At 42.9% G+C, this 21,345-nt stretch overlaps 1 non-coding gene across 1 annotated transcript; it reads right to left on the bottom strand.

The window, feature by feature from the left end:
- Positions 1 to 1,764: 1,764 nt before the first annotated feature.
- On the bottom strand, positions 1,765 to 1,902 carry LOC119926088. Its single transcript, XR_005450000.1, has one exon. It is a non-coding gene; the product is annotated as a small nucleolar RNA SNORA7 (small nucleolar RNA).
- Positions 1,903 to 21,345: the final 19,443 nt, after the last annotated feature.

Raw genomic sequence — 21,345 nt, 5'->3', positions numbered from 1 at the left:
GATATAACAGAAAAAGGGATGAAACTTTGATTGGTGTCCCTCTTCATCAGGTGTTTATTGCTGGCTAGGAGCACTATTTATAATTAACTTTGGTGTTCAGATCAGAGAACAAATTTTGATTCATTAAAAATCTATTTTTGCCCAAACCCATTTGATTCATCATTCCACTCTACTCTCCAGCAGTAAAGCACTGAATGCCAGAAGGAAGATGCTATATTTTCACCTACTGGATGGGCTTTTACCAGTGTTTGGGGCCTAAAATGAGCTGCCTTCTAAACCATTCCCTGGCTGCATTGGATGAGGTCTGAGGATAACGTACATCCTTTAAATTGGCATGTAATTTAGTTGCAGCCTTTATTTATTTTTTAAAAAAGAAAATTTAAAGCAGATTTTAATGTGGAGCACATTTCCTATTCTCCTCATTTCATCATCGACTTAGACTTGAAATTGCAGGACAAGAAAGCAATTCTGAACCCCTTTAATACTTGATAGCTACAGCAAAAGTCATAAAACGTGTGGCATGGAAGCTATTTTTAGACAAATCAGTTTCTCATTTTGGGATGCCTAAAACCAGTATGTTTAAATGCAAGTTTACCTTCTTCACTGTCACACTTTTCTTCTCCCCACTAGTTTCTAGGACACTATTGTGAGAAGTAGCATGGCATAGTGGATAGAGCATGGGCCCGTGAGTCAGAAGGTCATGGGTTCTAATCCTAGCTCCTCCACTTGTCTGCTGTGTGACCTTGGGCAAGTCACTTCCTGTCTCTGGGCCTCAGCTCATCTGTAAAATGGGGATTGAGACTGTAAGCCCCACAAGGGACAGGGACTGTGTCCAACCCAATTTGCTTGTATCCACATCAGTGCTTAGAACAGTGCCTGGCACATAGTAAGTGTTTAACAAATACCATTATTATTATTAAATGGAACAGTTTCCTAAATTTGTTGCTAAATAACTTTTTGTTAGCATCATAACTTAGGAATAGTTTTTCTGGTTTTATTAAAGGCTAGAAGCCCCTTCTACTTGGAGTGATCATGTTCCTTTTAGTCTTCATTACATCTGGTTGGACTGGCATCATCTTCCATTCAACAGACTCCAAATGAAAGCCACCAGACAAGTGAAGCAGCCTGAAGTATACTGAACTGCTTGGGCTAAATCAGTTCTATTGCAGATTGAGTTCTAGGCAAAGTTTGGGTTGAGACAGCCAATCCACTAGGTTATTCTACTTCCTACTCATTGCCAGTCTTCAATATAGAGGCTCTTTTTGGAACTTTCTCTACATATTCAGAGGTATTATCGTTCTTATAGTATTTTGTTAAGCAGCTACTACATGCCAAGCAGTGGGGTAGATACAGAATAATCAGGTCCTACATGGGGCTCACAGAGTAAGGAGGAGGGAGAAAACATATTGGATCTTCATTTTGTAGATGAGGGAACTGAGGCACAGAGAAGTAAATTGACTTGCTCAAGATCACACAGCAGGCAAATGGCATAGTCGGGATTAGAACCTAGCTCCTCTCTCTCCCAGGCCTGTGCTTTTTCCAGTAGGCTTGTCTGGTCTTTTGCTGTCCAGTCATCTCCGACCCATAGCAACTCCATGTACACATCTCTCTCTGAGTGCCCCCATCTCCATCTAATCATTCTGGTGGTGTATCCAAAGAGTTTTCTTTGTAAAAATATGAATTGGTTTACCACTACCTTCTTAAACACAGTCTCCATCCTTGACTCTCTCCCATGCTGCTGCTGCCAACCACAGGTGAGATTTGACTTGTAGCAGATTGCCTTCTACTCGCTAGATACTGCCCAAGCTAGGAATGGAATGGGTAGGCCTCTGCTTGACTCTCCCTCCCATATCCAAGACTGCTAGAGTACTGGAAACTCTCCAGGTGCAATCCTAAGAGGGGTCTTTCCAGTAGTAGCAGCATGGCTCAGTGGCGAGAGCATGGGCTTTGGAGTCAGAGGTCATGGGTTCAAATCCCAGCTCTGCCAATTGCCAGCTGTGTGACTTCGGGCAAGTCATTTAACTTCTCTGGGCCTCAGTTACCTCATCTGTAAAATGGGGATTAAAACTGTGAGCCCCCCATGGGACAACCTGATCAACTTGTAACCTCCCCAGCGCCTAGAACAGTGCTTTGCACATGGTATGCACCTAATAAATGCCATCATTATTATTATGAGTAGTAATAGTAGCATATTGTACTCTCCCAAACACTTAGTACAGTGCTTTGCACACAGTAAGTGTTCAATGAATATGATTGAATTAAGAATGAATGAATAGTAGTAGTAGTAATAATGCTAGTACAGACTGTAAGTTTGTTGTGGGCAGGGAACATGTCTACCAACTCTGTTGTATTGTACCTTTCCAAGTCCTTAGTACAGTGCTCTTCACATTCAATAAGTGCTCAGTAAATTCGATTGATAGTAATACTATTTACTGAACACCCATTGGATGTGATACACTTATTAAGCATTAGGGAAGTACCAAAAAAAATGGCCAGTTCAGACTGAGTAGCCATTTTGAAATGTGGGATTTATGAATTATTGGAGGATATAATAGATTTGTGGGTTGTGGGGTAGTCTGTCATTGTGAATTGCTGTCATCCTGCCTGGTAGGGGAATGAGATGAAAGGGGAAAAGAGGAGAGAGGAAGAGACAGAGATGAGGGAAAAAGGAGGAGGAGAAGTCTGTAGTGAAGCTTCTGCTCCTTTACTTACCTATTATCCTGTTGCCACTGCTGCCTCTGCAGCTGATGACCTCTTTTGCCACCCTGGCTTAAAGAGGGGCGTCCTATGGAGACTTAGATGAGCAGTGTGGAACCCCCAAAGATGCCTTTAGTCCATCCCAAGTTGGGTCAGCTGGCTACCGTAGATGTGGAAAGAATAAACATGAAGTACATAGACCCTAAAAGCAATAGACCAGATATCTAAGATGTTGGTAAGGAGCCCTTTGAACAGTGACCAAGGTCAGAGCACCTGATGCTAGGCAAAGCTGAAGTAGAGTTTCAGTGGGTGATTGAGGCTTTAGGGTTGGTGGTGGAATGTTGTGCATTGTCACCAGCTAATCACAGCTGATCCCTTTTTCATAAAAATGCCTTCAGAGACAGACTGTCCCTTAGGATGCTGAAGGGGTAGGTGAATGAGTCATGCATGAGATTAGGTCTGCAGGTCTGCCCATCTTACGATGTACTGGCTCGACAGGGATCAACTGACAGTGAATGGGAGCTCAGTAAAAAGCTAATTATCCAAAGTGATGTCATTAACAGCTTAGTGTTAGCCTTCCCCCAGTCACCAAACCTAGTGAGGTTTAGGGCTTCTAATTAGCTGTCTCAGCCCCCATCCCAATTATGTTTTCTTCCAGAACAATACTACATGGTCTCCTATGCAATCCTCAGATATGTCACACTCTCTCCTTGAGCCCTCAAAAGTGATGGTCAGTTTTTCTGATGTTTCTGGAAAGACCTTTCTCCAGAAGGTACATACCTCAGTCAACTCACTGATCAATCTATTAATGGTATTTATTAATTATTCATTAATCACTATCAAGCATTAATACTTGATTATTGATTATTGTTTTAATAATGAACGATCAGTTTAATAATAGAATACTAATGATTAATTATTAATAATTAATCGATTATTCTTATTTATTTATTAATTATTATTATTCAGTCCGCACTTACTGTGTGCAGACTGAACTAAGCTGCTTGGGAAAATAAAACATAATAGTTGGTAGATGCAGGTGGAAGATTTCAATTGAGCTAACAGTGGCCATTCCTTGCGTGTGTCATTTACTTCACTTGGCAACAGCAATGGGAGTAGTGACATTGGGTAGGGACTGTCTCTATATGTTGCCAACTTGTACTTCCCAAGCGCTTAGTACAGTGCTCTGCACACAGTAAGCGCTCAATAAATACGATTGATTGATTGATTAATTTTGTGAAGGCAGGGAGACTGGTGATGTGTATAGGCAGCTAAAAAAGAGGGAGAGATAGCCTGTTTCTAGAATGAGGATGTTTGGACTAAGTTTTCCCAGACTAAGCCCCCCTTTTCCTCAGCTCCCACTCCCTTCCACATTACCTCAACTTTCTCCCTTTGCTCTCCCCCCAGCCCTGCCCCACAGCACGTACGTATATATGTATATATCTATAATTCTATTTATTTATATTGATGCCTGTTTACTTGTTTTAATGTCTGTCTTGCCCCTTCTAGACCGTAAGCCTGGTTTGGGCAGGGATTGTCTCCCTTTATTGCTGAATTGTACTTTCCAAGTGCTTAGTACAGTGCTCTGCACACAGTAAGCACTCATAAAAATGATTAAATGAATGAATGGAAATTTGGGAAGTGCCAGCAATAGTGATGAATGATGAAGTGAGTTCTTAGTGCTGAACTGTAGGCAGAAAAGTAATAATAATAATAATAATAATAACAATAATAATAATGGCATTTATTAAGCGCTTACTATGTGCAAAGCACTGTTCTAAGCGCTGGAAAAGTAGCTTATTTATCTTCACGTGTAGTTCAGTGTCACTCTGTAGCATATGACACATCCCAGCCAGAATCATAAATGTAATCCAAGTCATTGTGGTTGGAAGGTGAGAGATTGTAGTTGGAGGTATTACCTTAGTGCTACTTGTTTCTCTTGCTTGTCTATGAGAAACATGTCATTTTACCTTTCTATTACTCCTACCATTTCTTGTGCCTCTTAGAATCTGTCATATTTTTGATGTCCATTATTTTAACAACATGAAAAATTTTTCTTCCGAGAGCTCTTCTTCGACCTATGAGATGATTTAAAAGCCTGCCTATAGAGTTCTGCAGTTAGGAGGGTTTAACCCTGGAAAACTTTAAAGACACTTTAGTCATTCTCCTAGCAGAGGGCTCTGCACACAGTAAGTGCTCAATAAATTCGATTGAATGAATGATTGAATGACACAGGAAAGGAGAGCTTCTTGGCTGGATTCGTTGAAGAACTGTCAGTTTGAAAGAAGCTCTTGAAGGGAGATTCGTTACTCAGGACTGAGCAGACAGGGATTGGGCATGTGGAAATGGCAATTTTACTAGGAGAAGACTTAATGAGGGTGAAAGTAATGTGATACTGTGGAGGACAGTGTAGTGAGATGATTGCACTTTATAAACAAGCATAGGCAAATTTGGGCAGTGTTTGGTAGGTATTGTCTATCCTTCTTGGACACAAATACAGCCGTATGCATGGGAGCTCATCATGGAAACATTTTTTTTTGTTTATTTTTTAAAAAATTCCAAGCTGCTTTCTGGAGGAATTTCTAAAGGGTATCCTTTTGGTTTTCTCCCCATGTGAACAAACTTCTCTTCCTTGACTTGTATGGGCATCACTAGAAGCACTGGCCAAGGACAGCTCAGTTGGCACAACTAAAGTTAATTTGGGAATTGATTGCCTGGGAAAGGTCTGTTCTGTTTGCAAGTCAGTGTTTGCTGAAGAAGAAAAGGGAGAAGTCCAAAGGAAGGCCTAACTCCCATTGAGACACCTACATTGTCCTACCTATAAAGGTAAACAAAGTCTGGGTTCACTGAATTTCCCCCAATTACCGTTCTCTAGACTGTAAGCTCATTGTAGGTGAGTGATTTTCATCCCACCACCACAGCATTTATGTACATATCTATCTTAGTTTCACAGTGTCTATCGCACACTATAGTCTGTAAGCTCCAGTTGGGCAGGGCTCATGTTTATCCACTCTACTCTGCCATATTGTACTCTCCCAAGTACTTAGTCAAATGTTCTGCACACAGTAAATAAATTCCAATGATTGATCGATTGAAAAAGCAATCTAAAACAGTAAGATCCAAGGGACGGTATTAGAGATGTGGTGTTTTGCACTCAGTGTCTACCCCAGCTATTTTTCTTGGTCTTTTAGAAATTCGTGGAGCTGTTAAGCCATGCCACTGATTCTGGACAAGCCTGACCCCAGATATCTATCTTGCACCTAGTGGGTAGCCCTAGAAATGTATACCAGGAGGCAGTGCTGTGACAGACAGTAAGTCCCCTGATGAGCCTGGTCAGGGGAAACTAGCCTTTGACAGCCACCTGGATCCGTGAGACTCCCTTTTAGGCCTGGATGGAGCCCACAGAATGATCAAATCAGGAAGCTCAGGAATCATTAACCTCCAGACAGCCGAGTGGTCTAGTGGAAAGAGCACAGGCCAGGGAATCAGAGGATCTGGATTCTAATCCTCTGTTCCAACAGTTAACTGCTGTGTGACCTTGGGCAAGTTTTCCAAGGTGAACCGGGACACCCATTGTCTCAAGGTCAAAACGCTGTCTCATAATTACCCGAGTTAGCAAATTGTTACTCACAAATGTGGGCGGGGCACTTGCCCCCGCAACCGAAGCCACTGGATACCCCAGGCCAGGAACATGGAAGATAGTGTCCCTCGTCCCCATGCCAACCAAATAAGGTATGGAGGAGCAGGGGCCAGGGGAGGACAGAGATTGGACAAGCAGAATCAGGAAGCCCAAACTGCCCTTAAGGACAGATAATGAATACCTTCTACCTCTGATGTTCTGAGCAATGGATGGAGACTTGCAGCAGCCGGCTGTGTGTTGCCTCTGTCCAGAGCTTGGGTTGCCCGCTCTGTCTACACCACGTGAGGGGCCTTGGGATAAGGTGAGTGGTCAACTGAGCTCTTGTGGGGCTGGAAGCTAGGCGCTCTGCCACATATGTGTAACTGACGTTCAGGGGTGAATTCCTCCCAAATGGGAAGCATTCGTTGGTGGGAGCTAGGTGCTTTGCCACAGGTGAGCAACACATGAGTGAATTCCTCCCAAGTGGGAAGCGTTCATGTGCAAGAGCCAGTTGCTTCATCACGTGCGAATGACATATACGTGTGCTTCTGCCGAGAGGGAAGCTCGATTCGCCACATGTGAATAACTAAAAATAAGTGTATTCCTCCCAAAAGGGATGTTCAATTTTCCAAGTAGAATACATTTTGCATTGCTGAGCCTTTCTGGCTCTGCTCTCTCACTCCCACTATGCTGATCCTTGAACCCTTCTCCACACAATGGGTGACAACAAGTCAATTAACTTCTCTGAACTTCTTTCCTCATCTGTAAAATGGAGAAGCGGCATGGTCTAGTGGATAAAGCATGAGCCTGCAAGTCAGAAGGACCTAGGTTCTAGTCCCGGCTCCAACACTTGTCTTCTGTGTGCCTCAGTTCACTCATCTATAAAACGAGGATTAAGACTGAGCCCCATGTGGGACTGGGGAAGCAGCGTGGCTCAGTGGAGAGAGCACGGGCTTTGGAGTCAGAGATCATGGGTTCAAATCCCGGCTCTGCCACTAGTCAGCTGTGTGACTTTGGGCAAATCACCTAACTTCTCTGAGCCTCAGTTACCTCATCTGTAAAATGGGGATTAAAACTGTGAGCCCCCCGTGGGATAACCTGATCACCTTGTAACCTCCCCAGCATTTAGAATAGTGCTTTGCACAAAGTAAGTGCTTAACAAATACCATTATTATTATTATTATTATTATTATTATTAACCTGATTAGTATCTATCAACTCCATTGCTTAGAGCAGTGCCTTGGCAAATAGTGAGCATGTAATAAATACCATTAAAAAAAATTATCATTATTAATAATTATCCAGGACAGTACTTAGTTCAGTGCTCTGCACAAAGTAAACACCCAACAACTACAATCGATTGATCGATTGACAAAATTTTGGGATTGAAGATGAATAGGCTCTGCTGGTACCTGGGCCAATACACTGTCACTCCTGCAGGTGCATCCCAGGGGCCTATAATGTTGGCATTACGTTACTGATTCCTGTTCAGAACAGTGCTTGATGGGGAACACAGAGACAAGGACTTGCCATGCCACCGGCAGGGAGGGAAAAGGGGGGAAAGAGGCAGGAAAGGGTTAAACTATTCCCAGGGGGATCTTGGACACTCACAGGGCAAGGTTTTCATTGTGCAAAATCAATCACAAGGAACAGCAAAAAAGCTTGTTGAGAGTGGTTAGTTGTGCTAAACTCCCAAAAGAGCATGAAGTGAAATTCAGAATGGTCTCCTTTAGAAATGAGTGAGTCACACACCCACTCTCCTACCTATTTTTGTTTTTTTGGTTTTTTGATTGTCTAGAATTATTATCCAGCCTGGGTGTTGACATACCATGAATAGTTGAACTGATACTTCACTCCTCTTTCCCCTTCTCCTCCCCCTCATGCCCTCCCCCCTTTCCTTTTTCCTCCATTCCTCTCCCCTTCTCTCCTCCTCCCCCCAATCTATTCCTCTTCTTCTTTCTCCTCTTTCTCCTCCTCCTCCTCCACATCTTCTCTTTCTCTCTTTCCCTTCCTCCTCCTTCTCCTCTTCCTGTTTCTCACTGAATCTTCGACCTACCTTATGCTCTCCTGGCACACTGAGATGCAGGTGCAGTTTGGGATTTATCATGCCACCAGGACTACAGCCACTTGAATATTCCTTTAAAAGGGCAAATATACCCAGGCAAACCCAATCACCCTATTGAAAAAAAACCCCAAACCACAAAAAAGTCCTTTAAATTGAAAATGCTAGTTAAAGCAACCTTGTAACTTCCAATCCATCTGATGATATACATGCAAGGTTTTTTCCAAAATCCCTGGGAAGAGTTCCATTTCATTTTCATTTGATATATTTATTGGCTGACTCATAGCCAAAAGCGTGGTCTTACCGAAGTCTTTATGTTAGGGGACTGGCTTGTCACCCTGTGCTTTCCTGATGTGACAGGAGAAACAGCATGGCTTAGTGGAAAGAGCACCAGTTTGGGAGTCAGAGGTCTTGAGTTCTAATCCCAGCTCCACCATTTATCAGCTGTGTGACTTTGGGCAAGTCACTTAACTTCTCTGTGTCTCAGTTACCTCATCTGTAAAATGGTGATTGTGACTGTGAGCCCCTCATGGGATACCCTGATTACCTTGCATCTATCCCAGTGCTTAGAACAGTGCTTGGCACATAGTAAGCGCTTAGCAAATATCACCATTATTATGTGACTTATTCACCCCAGTAAGAGCTGTAGGTTATATCTGGTTCTCCCCATCCTCTATTTTGAGTAAAAGGGCATGAAAAATGTCCATGCCAGGCATGGTCGGTAGGAGAGTTGGAAGCCAAAAGGTGACTAGGATAGAAAGTAGTGGGGAGCTGATTCAGGATGAACCTACAGTGGAAACTTACTGCTCACCATTGTAGGATAAAATGCAATCGCAGTACCTGTTAAGCACTTACTATATGCCAAGCTCTTTAATAAGCTCTGGGATAGATGCAGGATAAACAGTTTCCATGTGGGGCTTGCAGTCTAAGGAGGAAGGAGAACAGGTACTGAATCCCCATTATGCAGATGAGGAAACTGAGGCACAGAGAAGTTAAGGGGCTTGTCCAAGGTCACATAGCAGTCAAATGGTGGAGCTAGGATATGAACCCAGGTCTTCTGACTTCCAGGCCTGTTCCCTTTCCAGTAGGCCATCCTGCTTCCAGATTTGAGCGGATTCCTTCTAGATACTTGAAGAAAATAGTTAATCATGAACTTCCAGAATTTCAACCTAGCTTCGGGTCACAGAAGGAAACAGTAGATATAATCTCGCTGAATGACAGATAGAGGAGAAGTGGAAGGAATGCCATCAAAACCATATAGGCAGAACTGGGCTCTAGTAATTAGTAATAATAACTGTGGTATTTGTGAAGTGCTTACTATACTCCAGGCACTGTACTAAGTGTTGGGGTAATTACCAGACAATTCGGTTGGACAGAGTCCTGGTTCTACTTGGGGCTCACAATCTAAGGAGGAGGGAGAATACCCTCAACACCCCCTTCTCTACTGAACTCAAGTCATTCCCCTGTTCCTTTGCCAATCTTGTAACACTAACCCACAGCCCTGGATCACCTCCAGCACCTGGCACATAGTAAGTGCTTAACAAATACCAACATCATCATCATCACCTCCACATTATGCTTCCTTTGGTCCTGTGAACCAGTCATAGAGTGCTGCTGGGGGATATCCAGGTATCAGGCTAATCATCTCCATTTGAAATTCATCCTCACTGGCTTTTACTTTACCCTCTCCTCTGCCCTGCGACATTAGTTCTCCATTCTTTTTTATGCCAACACCCACTGCCCTCACCAGTTGCTTCAGATGTTTAACTTCCTCCTCAGGGCCTCTGTCCTCCTGCCTCCCCCTCTTTTCCCTAATGACCAGTCCATGAACTTTATTGATAAATTGAAATCATCAGGCACGATCTCCCTACAATCTCCCCTGCTCTTCTCCAGGCCCTCGTTCCTCTTGCCCCTTCTTTGACTCTCCCATCTTTCTCACCAGTATCTCAAGAGATTGCCCTTCTTCACTCAAAGTCTACCCTCTCCCTCTGTTATAGTCACTTTCACACCTTGGCAGAACACTTGCCCCCACTCTTCTTTCCTCCCTGACCAAAATCTTCAACTGTTCGCTCTCTAATAGCTCTGTCCCTAGTGTTTTCAAACAGACTTACATAGCCTCTACCCTAAAAAAAATCCTCCCTTGTCCCCACGACTCCCTCCAGTTATCACTCTATTTCCCTCCTACCATTCCTCTTCAAACTCTTTGATCAAGTTGTCTACACATGCTGCCTCCACCGCCTTTCTTCCAATTTTTTCCTTGACCCCCTCCAATCTGGCTTCTACCCTCTTTACTGCCCATTTGTCCTCTGAAATTTGTCCACTTTGTCCTCTACCAAGCGCTTAGTACAGTGCTTTGCATATAGTAAGTGCTCAAAATATACAATTGAATGAATGAAAGTGTGTCTCTCAAGTACCTAGTTCATAGCTTAGATGCCCAGTTGACTAAATAGATTCATTCATTCATTCAAACATAGTTATTGAGCTCTTACTGTGTGCACAGCACTGTACTAAGCGCTTGGGAAGTGCAAGTTGGCAACATATAGAGATGGTCCTGAAAGAAACACCAGGAAATTGAGACAATTTTTGTCAACATTTGATATTTGTTATCTCATTAGTTTTTAGTCTTATGGATTTTAAGCCTTCAGAAATAAAATCTGCTTTCTCAACCAAAACATTTTCTACTAAGCCTCCTCTTCATTTTCTATTTAGATTTAATTTTTGCTCAAAGAGACCCAGTTTACCCATCTCACAGGCCTGTGACCTTGGCATTATCCTTGACTCCTCTCTCTTATTCGACCCACATATTCAATCTGTCACCAAATCCTATCAGTCCCACCTTCACAACATAGTTAAATCCTCCCTTTTCTCTCCATCCAAACTGCTACCACGTTAATACAATCACTTATCCTATCCCTTCTAGATTACTGCATCCGTCTCCTTGCTGACCTCCCTTCCTCTTGTCTCAACCCACTCCAGTCCATATTTAACTCTGCTGCATGGATCATCTTTCTAGAAAAACGTTCAGGATATGTCACCCCCTTCCTCAAAAATCTCCAGTGGCTGCCTATCCACCTCTGTATCAAACAAAAACTGCTCACCATTGACTTTAAAACACTGCATAACGTTGCACCCTCCTACGCCAACTCGCTTCTTTCCTTCAACAACCAAGCCAGCACACTTCGCTCCTCTAGTGCTAACCTTCTCACTGTGCCCCAATCTCTCCTGTCTTGCCACCAACCCTTGGCCCACATCCTGCATCAGGCCTGGAACGATGTCACTCCTCAAGTCTGATGGACAATTACTCTCCCTCCTTTCAAAGCCTTATTCAAGATACATCTTCTCCAAGAGGCCTTCCCAGGCTAAGCCCCACTTTTCCTCATCTCCCACTCTCTTCTGCATTGCCCTTTCTCCTTTTGCTCTTCCTGCCTCCACCCCCCAACCATCAGCCCCACAGCACTTATGTATATATCTGTAATTTTATTTATTTGTATTGATGTCTGTCTCCCCCACTAGACTGTGAGCTTGCTGTGGGCAGGGAATGTCACTGTTTATTGTTTTATTGTTATTTCCCATAAATACCTTTGAATGACTGAAGGAATGAATGGTTAGGAATGTCATTCTACGCTAAATGAATCTTGGTGAAAAGTAGATCTTTGGGAAAGTGGAATCTACTCATTTTTATGCAAGAGTTGTTGGTAGGCCTCTATTTGAAAAGGCAGGAGTGTAGGCAAAGAAAATTTGATTGCAGGCTTTAGCAACTCAAGCTAAACTCAAGCCCAAACCATCAAACTCCCTGAACTTTCCATTTGTTAACTTGCATTCTTAATTTTGGGCTTCCTGATAACATTCCTAACAAGTCAAAGAGAAATAAGCCTGTCAAGGACTAATTTGAAGACATACAAAATGAATACGATTGCTCTTTTCTTATGGCAAAATGAAGAAACTATCATTCAAAAAACAGATGGCTTGTTATCACTCAGGCCTGGAGTACAAATAAGCACCCAAATTTCCCAATAGTTTTGAATCTCAGAATAATTTCACATTTTAGCTTGGTCACTCCACAGAAAGAAGGCACTCGGGGTCTTATATTAACAATCACTCTTGCAAAGCTCTCAGCTAAAGAGGATTTTGCTGTTGTTTGCATTACATTATTTTTCCAATCTGAGGCCCCTCCTCAGATTGCTGCAGAGGGTCAGCAGAAGTACATATACCACTTTATTACTGTTCTGTTCTTGGGTCTGGGCTGGGTGGAACTGCAGACAGACAGGAATCTGACCCCTGACCACTTTGCTCAGATAGCGTGAACAAGGAGTTGGGCCAATAGCATTTGTACTGGCCTTCTGATAGTCTGACAAAAAAAAAAAGCCCACTGCAAACTCAGCCAGTAGTGCTGAGTCCAAACCTAAAACCATTTCTCTGGTGAGGGCTTGTCATAGTTATTTATACCCTGAGACCGCCTAACCGGATTATTGCAACATCCTCCACCTCGGTCCAGCCTTGAAGGCCACCCAAAGCGGCACAAACAATTTCATCCCCTCTCCTGAATGAAGCTACTCCTGGCTCAGGATCCTTCTGGCTGAACCCCGGGGAAGGAATGGAGAAAGTTTTGGTGGGGTCACAGATTTGAGAGCTAAATGCTGCAGGCTGTCGGCATGGAACAAACCAGTGTTCTCTGTCTCCTGAGCCTTTTCAAGGGTTTCCTGGTGGACTGGCACATTTTAGGCTCTTACCACTAATCAGGCAAAATCCTTCAAGATGATCTGATAAACGAGTGGTTGGTATCAGCTCCTGATTGATTGTCTTCATAGTTTAAATTATGAAGTCACCCCATCATATCACCAGGGAGCAGCTCCACGGAGGAAAGGGGCTGGATTTTCCTCTGAAATGGACACCTGTGATGGGCAGGGGGATGGTATCTGCCTGGGGACGTGTGTGAATTGAGGCAGGGAGAAGACTTGAGGGTGGGCTTTGTCCCAGCTCCCCCTCCTGTGTCCCCTGCCCCCTGGGGCTGCCACCCCTCTAGGAGACAGAGAGGGCTCTCTGCAGGGGCAGGGAGGGGATGGAGTGTCTGGCATAGCTGGGGGGTGGACCATCTAATAGGGATTTATACAGGCGTGGGGGGATGTGCCAGTCTGGCGTTGCTTGGCACATAGGGCAAGATACAAAGGGAACCTTAGTGAACAGTATGGGGGATTAATTTTTCCATTTTCAATGGGAAAAGACAAAGGACCCCTGAGTTCCAATGCTTTTGAAAGATTAAGAGGTTGGTTGATATTTGACTTGGGTAAATATCAAAGTGCTTAAGGGGCATACAACCATGTTAATTTAGGTGAGATGAAAGGGGAAGGAATTAGTTTGGACATAGATGTTGATGATGATAATGTGCACTGAAAAAGTTAGCCATCCTGGGGTGTTCAAGATACACCCCTTATATTTTCTTATTTTTTGGTAATCAAAAGGGATTGAGAGTACTTTTTAGTGATTTTATTGCTTTCACTTGGGAGTCTGAGGCTGTTTGAATCCTAGCCATCTTGGATCCTGGTCTGAAAACAGAGGGGAAATAATTCTGCTTTTGCCAAATGGAAGAGGACAAAACCAGAATAATCATATGTTGCAATATTCTTCAAAAATTTCCAGTGTAATCTAATCTCCTTCCTGTTTGACTAGGTCAAACACAGACCATTTCCTGGGATGATTCCAGGCATGACTATTTTCAGGGCACCCAGCAGAGACACAAAATTGTATTTTTCATCAGAAAGCTCTTAGATAAGGCAAACATTGAAACCTGTATAAAAGATGAAGATCTTGGTGGGTAAGTATGTGACTTGGAATACTTACTGCAAAATGGCACTTGCTGAATGCCATTCAGCAATGCAGTGGTGAGCAAAATGGCTAACTGCATTGTGGGAAGCATGAGCAAAACTCATTGAGATCTTGGTGAGACTTAAAATTCTGGTTCCAGTTTGAGTCAATTGGCATAATGGGGATATTGTAATATTTTAGAGTTGCTGTGGGTGAGTATAATAGGGAGAGTCGAGAGGGCAAAAGGGAATTAATATAGTTAGAAAACCTAAAATAAGAATAAAGGAAAGAATAATAAATAGTGTATTTTGTTTGTTTTTCTCTAAAGAGAAGGGTGGAGCAAGGACCCAGAGAGAGTCAACAAGAATTTCAAAGATCATTTGATTGTTAAGGTAGGTGGTGTGTTTGTGTGTGTGTGTGTGTGTGTGTGTGTGTGTGTGTGTGTGTGTGTGTTTACCAGTAATGGGAACAAGTTCATAATGACCATGACAAAAGGGCTCAGAAAAAGTCACTCAAACTGGCATGATGGAAGTTGAAGTTAATTTTTGAGTCAGAGTGTGGGACAATAACCAGAACATCTTAACCTTAGGAATCTGGGAAACCACCAATTTGGAGATTGGGCTAGACCACTCATTTAAACATTGTGGAAGACGCAGGTTGTGGCTAAAACAATCAGAACAAAATCCCCCTGCAGCCTACCAGCTCTCAATGATACAGTTGGGTGATATATGTGTACATATACACATACATACAGAGAGGGGAATAGAGAGGACTCTAAATGTTTCTTTTATGACATTCTTTCAAGGGTGAAGTTCCCCAGTTAATATCCCAGTGCTTCATTGCCTAGGGCAAAGAGCACGAGCTTGGGAGTCAGAGGATTTAGGTTTTCATCCTGGCTCCGCCACTTGTTTGCTATGTGACCTTGGGCAAGTTACTTCACTTCTCTGTGCCTCAGTTACCTCATCTGTAAAATGGGGATTAAGACTGAAAGCCCCACGTGGGACAACCTGATTACTATGTACCAATTCCAGCACTTATTGCAGTGTTTGACACATATTAAGCACTTAACAAATACCATAATTATTATTATTTGGGGCAGGAGAAAGTACTGATAGTATATATCATATACAATAGAGTAATAGTTCGTGAGTGTACATCTATATATATAAACATAAATGTATATGTATAAGTATATATGTATATAGTTATATAGTGTGTATAAATCCATATATATTTATCCCTTAACTGTATGTCTATCTATACATCTATCTTTATGTCTAGCTAGATATTTATCCATACACACACACACACACACACACACATATATATATATACGAAACAGTTAGACTCCTCTCTATTTCTCTCTCTGTATGTATGTGTATATGTACACGTGGGGTTTACAGTCTTAATCCCCATTTTACAGATGAGGTGTATATGTGTACATATACACATACATACAGAGAGAGAAATAGAGAGGAGTCTACATGTTTCTTTTATGACTCGTTCTTTTAAGGGTGAAGTTCCCCAGTTAATATCCCAGTGCTTCATTGCCTAGGGCAAAGAGCACAGTCCCTGGGAGACAGAGACCTGGGTTTTAATCCTAGTTTTGCCACCTGCCTGCTGTGTGACCTTGGACAAGTCACTTAACTTCTCTTCTCAGTTACCTCATCTGTAAAATGAGGATAAAATTCCTGTTCTCCTTCCCTCTTAGACTGTGAACTGTGAACCTTATGTGCTATAGGGACTGTGTCCAATCTGCTTATCTTGTAGCTTAGTAGAGCGCTTGGTACATTGTGAGAACTTAACAAACACCACAATGACTATTATTAGTGCTTGTGGATGAGGTTTTTGTTGACAATGCCCAGATCCATCCTCAAGAGGACAAGCCAGCTACCTAAAGAACTTAGGGAGACTGTATGCTCACTGTGGGCAGGGAACATGTTTGCCAACTTTCTTGTATTGTACTCTCCCAAGCTTTTTGTACAGTGCTCTGCACAAAGTAAGTGCTCAATAAATAACATGTATGAAATTTGTTGATTAGGTCTTTGCCTCCATTTGGGTGCATTGGAACAATGCCAAAGTAGTTTTGCTCTTTGGTGGCCACACCAGGGCCTGGGGGAAATGGCTGGAGTGGTCTCACCACCTCAGTTGGCCTTGAGGACTCATGGTTCAAAAACATCTTCAATCAATCAATCAATCAATTGTATTTATTGAGCACTTACTGTGTGCACAGCACTGTACTAAGCACTTGGGAAGTAAAAGTTGGCAACATATAGAGACAGTCCCTACCCAACAGTGGGCTCACAGTCTATAAGACACTTCAGACACTATCCTCAGTGTTTGTGGTTGGTATCTTTGGCTGAGGCAATCAATCAATCCATCAATCAATCAATCATATTTATTGAGGGCTTACAGCCAGGTATTCCCGGGCTTGGCAATATTCGTGCCTCTCTGAAGAGCCAGAGTCCTCCATCTGTCCCCTGACCCAGAAACCATACAGGTGATTAGAGTTCTATGGCCCGCAAAAATCCAAAACACCTCATCACCCTAGAATGCGTGGCATAGTGGGTAAAGCACTTCAATTTCTGTACCTCAGTTACCTCATCTGTAAAATGAGAAGTAAGACTGTGAGCCCCGGTGGGACAGGGACCGTATCCAGCTTGATTTGCTGGTACCCACGCCAGTGCTTAGTACAGTGCCTGGCACGTAGTAATCTCTTAACAAAAACCATTATTATTACTATCATTATTATTAATGCTTGACATCCACCTTTTGGAATTGATCTCTGCTCATAGGCAATGGGACTCAGAATTGGCTGGAGCTTTTTCCTGGGCACAGTGTGTGGCCAAACTGTCAGGAATATGCTCGTGGATGGGATGAGTCTAGTCCTCATACCTGTGCTGGGCTGTCTCCAAAGTCACCTCACACAAAGTCTAGGGTTCCTGCTAGGAGGGAATGCTGTTCTAGGGCTGGGGGAGCCTTTGTCTCTGTAGATTCCTCAGTCAGAGTCAGAGGCCTCACTTGGCCTGAGACATGTAGCCTGGCCACAATCTTCATTATCCTCCTGCCTTCTGCTCACTGCTTCTCCTCTTTCCTCCCCAAATTTGCTTCTCCTCCTCCCTCTTCCTCCTCCCTACTTTGCCTTTATCCTTTTCTTCTATCCTCCAACTTCGTTGGCTTTATTCCCATGATTGTCAGGAGCTGTCTTGTCCTAAAACCACTTAATGCTGTCTAACAGAACCAACGAGCAAGCTATATAATTGTTCTGGCTTATCTACTCAAGGAGTTGCTATATTAAATCAGAATTGGCATAATTTCCTGCAGCATGCTGTGGCCATCAATGGCAGTTCCTAGCTTTCACTGCCATGCTGTCTTTATGTTGTCTGTCAGTTTTAGGGAAAGTAGTTGTACAGAAGAGAAGCTGGGTGACTTTTTTGTGGGGGGTGGGAAGTTCTGTATCTCACCTAGTATTGGTATAAAGTTAGATGGAGAAAGGGTTTTTCTTGAATTCCAAATGTGCAGTGGTTCAGTTGTTTATGATTTTATTTCATCTTTTATTTCATTAGTTTCATTTTTCAACATTAGATTTAGACTGATCTGAATGGATGATAATGTCTAGGACCATGAATTCTCCCTTTGTTAAAATTCAGTCTGCATTTTTTTTCTCCAATTTCTTAGCATCTGCCACTCTCCCTGATTTTTCCACAATAAAGTGGATTTTTTTACTTTTTTTGCAGCTAATAACCTTGAAAAATAATTCCCAAACATTAAAATATTACCTACCAGCCAACTCACCAGCTCTGCATTCTATGATCTAAAGAAAAGGACTCAATTAGGGTCACTTGGACCTGGCATTTCCTTTACTCTTATTCTCTTCAGTCATTCCAATCTTTCTCTCCCCTTCTCATTTTCCTTCCAATAATAATATCCAAAAGGAACAAACCTCATTGTTTCCTCTTAGGTCTAATAATAACAAAGGACACAAATAGCATCCACAGTGGATATTGGTTTAGCTGCTTGGCCACATGGCAGAACAATTCCTTTCTGAAGCCTTTGCCCCAGATGCTTGGCTCCACTTTACCTTCTTTATGTATGCTTTCTTTCTCCCACAGGAATCAAATGTGCATCACTGTATCTACACCATGGTTTTCAACCAAACGAGACAGAATTCTTTGCCTTCCAATTTCCATAAGAAAAGGAAAAGGAGAAAAGAAGCAGTGTGTCTTCTTAACATCTTCTTTCTCAGGAATGTCCAGCCCTTCCTGGACTTTTTTCATCAGGGACTGCAGGGAGAAAATGCAACAGATGATTCATGTGCAGGGAAGGAAACCATTGTTGGGACCAGAAGAATGACTGAAACACTATTAATGGGGATTGGGTAATGGACTCGGAATCAGGGAGTATGAGGCATGAACCCTTCTCAGGCTTCTAGTCAGTGTCTTTTTCAAGCTCCTCTTCTGCCTCCCCCTTGTAGGTGTCCCTCAAGATTAACTTCTGGGTCCCCTTCTGGTCTCCATCTATACCCACTCCCTTGGAGAATTCATTCACTCCCGCGGCTTCAACTACTATCTCTACACGATGACTCCTAAATCTATCTCTCCAGCCTGGACCTCTCTTCTCTGCAGCCCTGTGTTTCCTCCTGCATTTCCTCCTTTCATTCGTTCAATTCATTCAATCATATTTATTGAGTGCTTACTGTTTTCAGAGCACTGTACTAAATGCTTGGAAGAGTAAAATACAACAATAAACAGACACATTCCCTGCCCACACCAATCCTGCCTTCAGGTCATCTTTACTTGGTTGTCCTGCCAACACCTCAAACTTCCATCTTCAAAAGATAATTTATCTTCTTATCCAATCTCTGTCCTCCCCCAGACTTTCCCATAACTGTAGACAACACCTTTATCCTCCCTGGCATTATCCTTGACTCATCTCTGTCATTAAACCTGAATATTCAGCCTGTCACCAAATCCTACTGGTTCTACCTTCATGAAATCCCAAGAATCTGCCCCTTCCTTCTCAACCAAATGGAGACCACACTGATCCAAGCACTTATCATATCCTATCTTAACTAGTGCAACAGCCTGAGAGATAAGACTTATTGAGTGCTTACTGTGTCCAGAGCACTGTACTAAGCACTTGGGAGAGTACAGTTAATACTGCACTCAATAAATACTATTGACTGACTGACATGAGAAACAGCATGGCATAGTGGGTAAAGCCTGAGAGTCAGAAGGTCATGGGTTCTAATTCCAGCTCTTCCACATGTCTGTTGTGGGACCTTGGGCAAGTCACTTCAATTTGCTGTGCCTCAGTTACCTCATCTGTGAAAAGGAGACTGAGACTGTGGGCCTTACATGGAACAGGGACTGTGTACAGCTTGATTTGCTTGAATCTACCCCAGTGCTTAATGCAGTGTCTGGCACTTAGTATTTTATTATTATTATCATTATATTATTACCATGTCAGCCTATCTTCCCTGTGGCCTGGAACTCCTTCCCCTTTCATATGTTGCAGACCACCACTCTCCCCACCGTCAAGTCCCTATTAAAATCATATCTCCACAAAGAAGCCTTTGACAAAGTCCTCATTTCCCCTACTTCCTCTCCCTTCAGTGTCACCTATGGACTTTGATCTGTGTATCCTTTAAACACTTGATATTCACCTCAACCTCAGCCCATAGCACTTATTTTTCATTAATTTTAGCATCTGTCTCTCCCTCTAGACTGTAAGCTTTTTGTAGGTAGGGAACCTGTCTACCCAGCCTGTTGTATTGTACAATACCAACCACTTAATAGTGCTTTGTGCACAGTAAGGACTCAATAAATGCCATTGATTAATTAATTGATCCATCTCCTCACTGACCTCCACCACCTGTTGCTCTCCTCTCCAGTCCATATTTCACTCATCTGCTCAGATGATTTTCTAAAAAAGTTCAATCCACATCTCCCTACTTCTCAAAGACCTCCATGGCTTGTCCGGCCATCTCTGCATCAAACAGAAAGTCCTTTCCAATGGCTTTAAGGCACTCAATCAGTTTTTTCCCTTTCTCTCTTACCTCACTAATCTCCTACTGCAACCAATCCCACTCATTTCTCTCCGCTAACTCCAATTTACTCACTGAACCTTGATCTCATTTTTCTTGACCCTTATCCACATCCTCCGTCAAGCCTGACACTCCCTCCCCTTCATATACGACTGGTCACCACTCTCCCCTCCTTCAAAACAACCCTAAAATCACATCTTTAAGTAGCTTTCCTAGAATAAACCCTCATTTTCCCACCCCTTTTACCATCCCCACCGCATCATTAAGAGAAGCAGTGTGGCTCAGTGGAAAGAGCGTGGGCTTTGGAGTCAGAGGTCATGGGTTCAAGCCCCGGCTCTGCTAATTGTCAGCTGTATGACTTTGGGCAAGTCACTTAACTTCTCTGTGCCTCAGTTACCTCATCTGTAAAATGGGGATTAAGACTGTGAGCCCCCCATGGGACAATCTGATCATGTTGTAACCTCCCCAGCGCTAAGAACAATGCTTTGCACATAGTAAGTGCTTAATAAATGCCATCATTTTTATTATTATTGTTATCATCTATGGACGTGTGGGTGTACCCCTTAAGCACTTTGGTACTCACCCAACCATGGGCCCTACAACACTTGTGTACCTATCTGTATACTTTTTCATTTCCCCTACCTGTAACATTTAAATTCCTGTCTTCTCCACTAGATCATAAACTCCTCGTGGGCAGGAATCCCTCGTACCAATTCTATTTTATTGTACTTTCCCAAGAACTAAGTACAATGCTCTGCACACAGTAAACACTCAATAAATACCATTGATTGATTAACTGATGAACACTTTTTGCACCTTCGAGAAATGAAGGATGAGGTGGAATAGTTTGGTGACAGAGGAAAAAGTCAGTAGGAGTTCAGGGTGATCAATTGAGTGGGCAGGACTAAACTTAGCTTATTGGGGTATTGTGAGTGAGTGAAAGCTGAGTGGGGAGGGAGAACTGGGTTTCCTCAACAAATGGCTGGTGAGGACAGGGCCAACTATGTTTTGATATGATCAGCTCTTCAGGCAGCTGCTTCTGCTCTTTTCTTCCACCACCATCCCCTACCCCTCCACACACTGCCATTGTTAATTATAGATCAGTCCCACATTCCTGGA

This window comes from Tachyglossus aculeatus, chromosome 3 (assembly GCF_015852505.1).
Source record: "Tachyglossus aculeatus isolate mTacAcu1 chromosome 3, mTacAcu1.pri, whole genome shotgun sequence".
Taxonomy (NCBI): Eukaryota; Metazoa; Chordata; class Mammalia; order Monotremata; family Tachyglossidae; genus Tachyglossus; species Tachyglossus aculeatus.
This window is presented reverse-complemented; position numbering and strand designations above follow the sequence as displayed.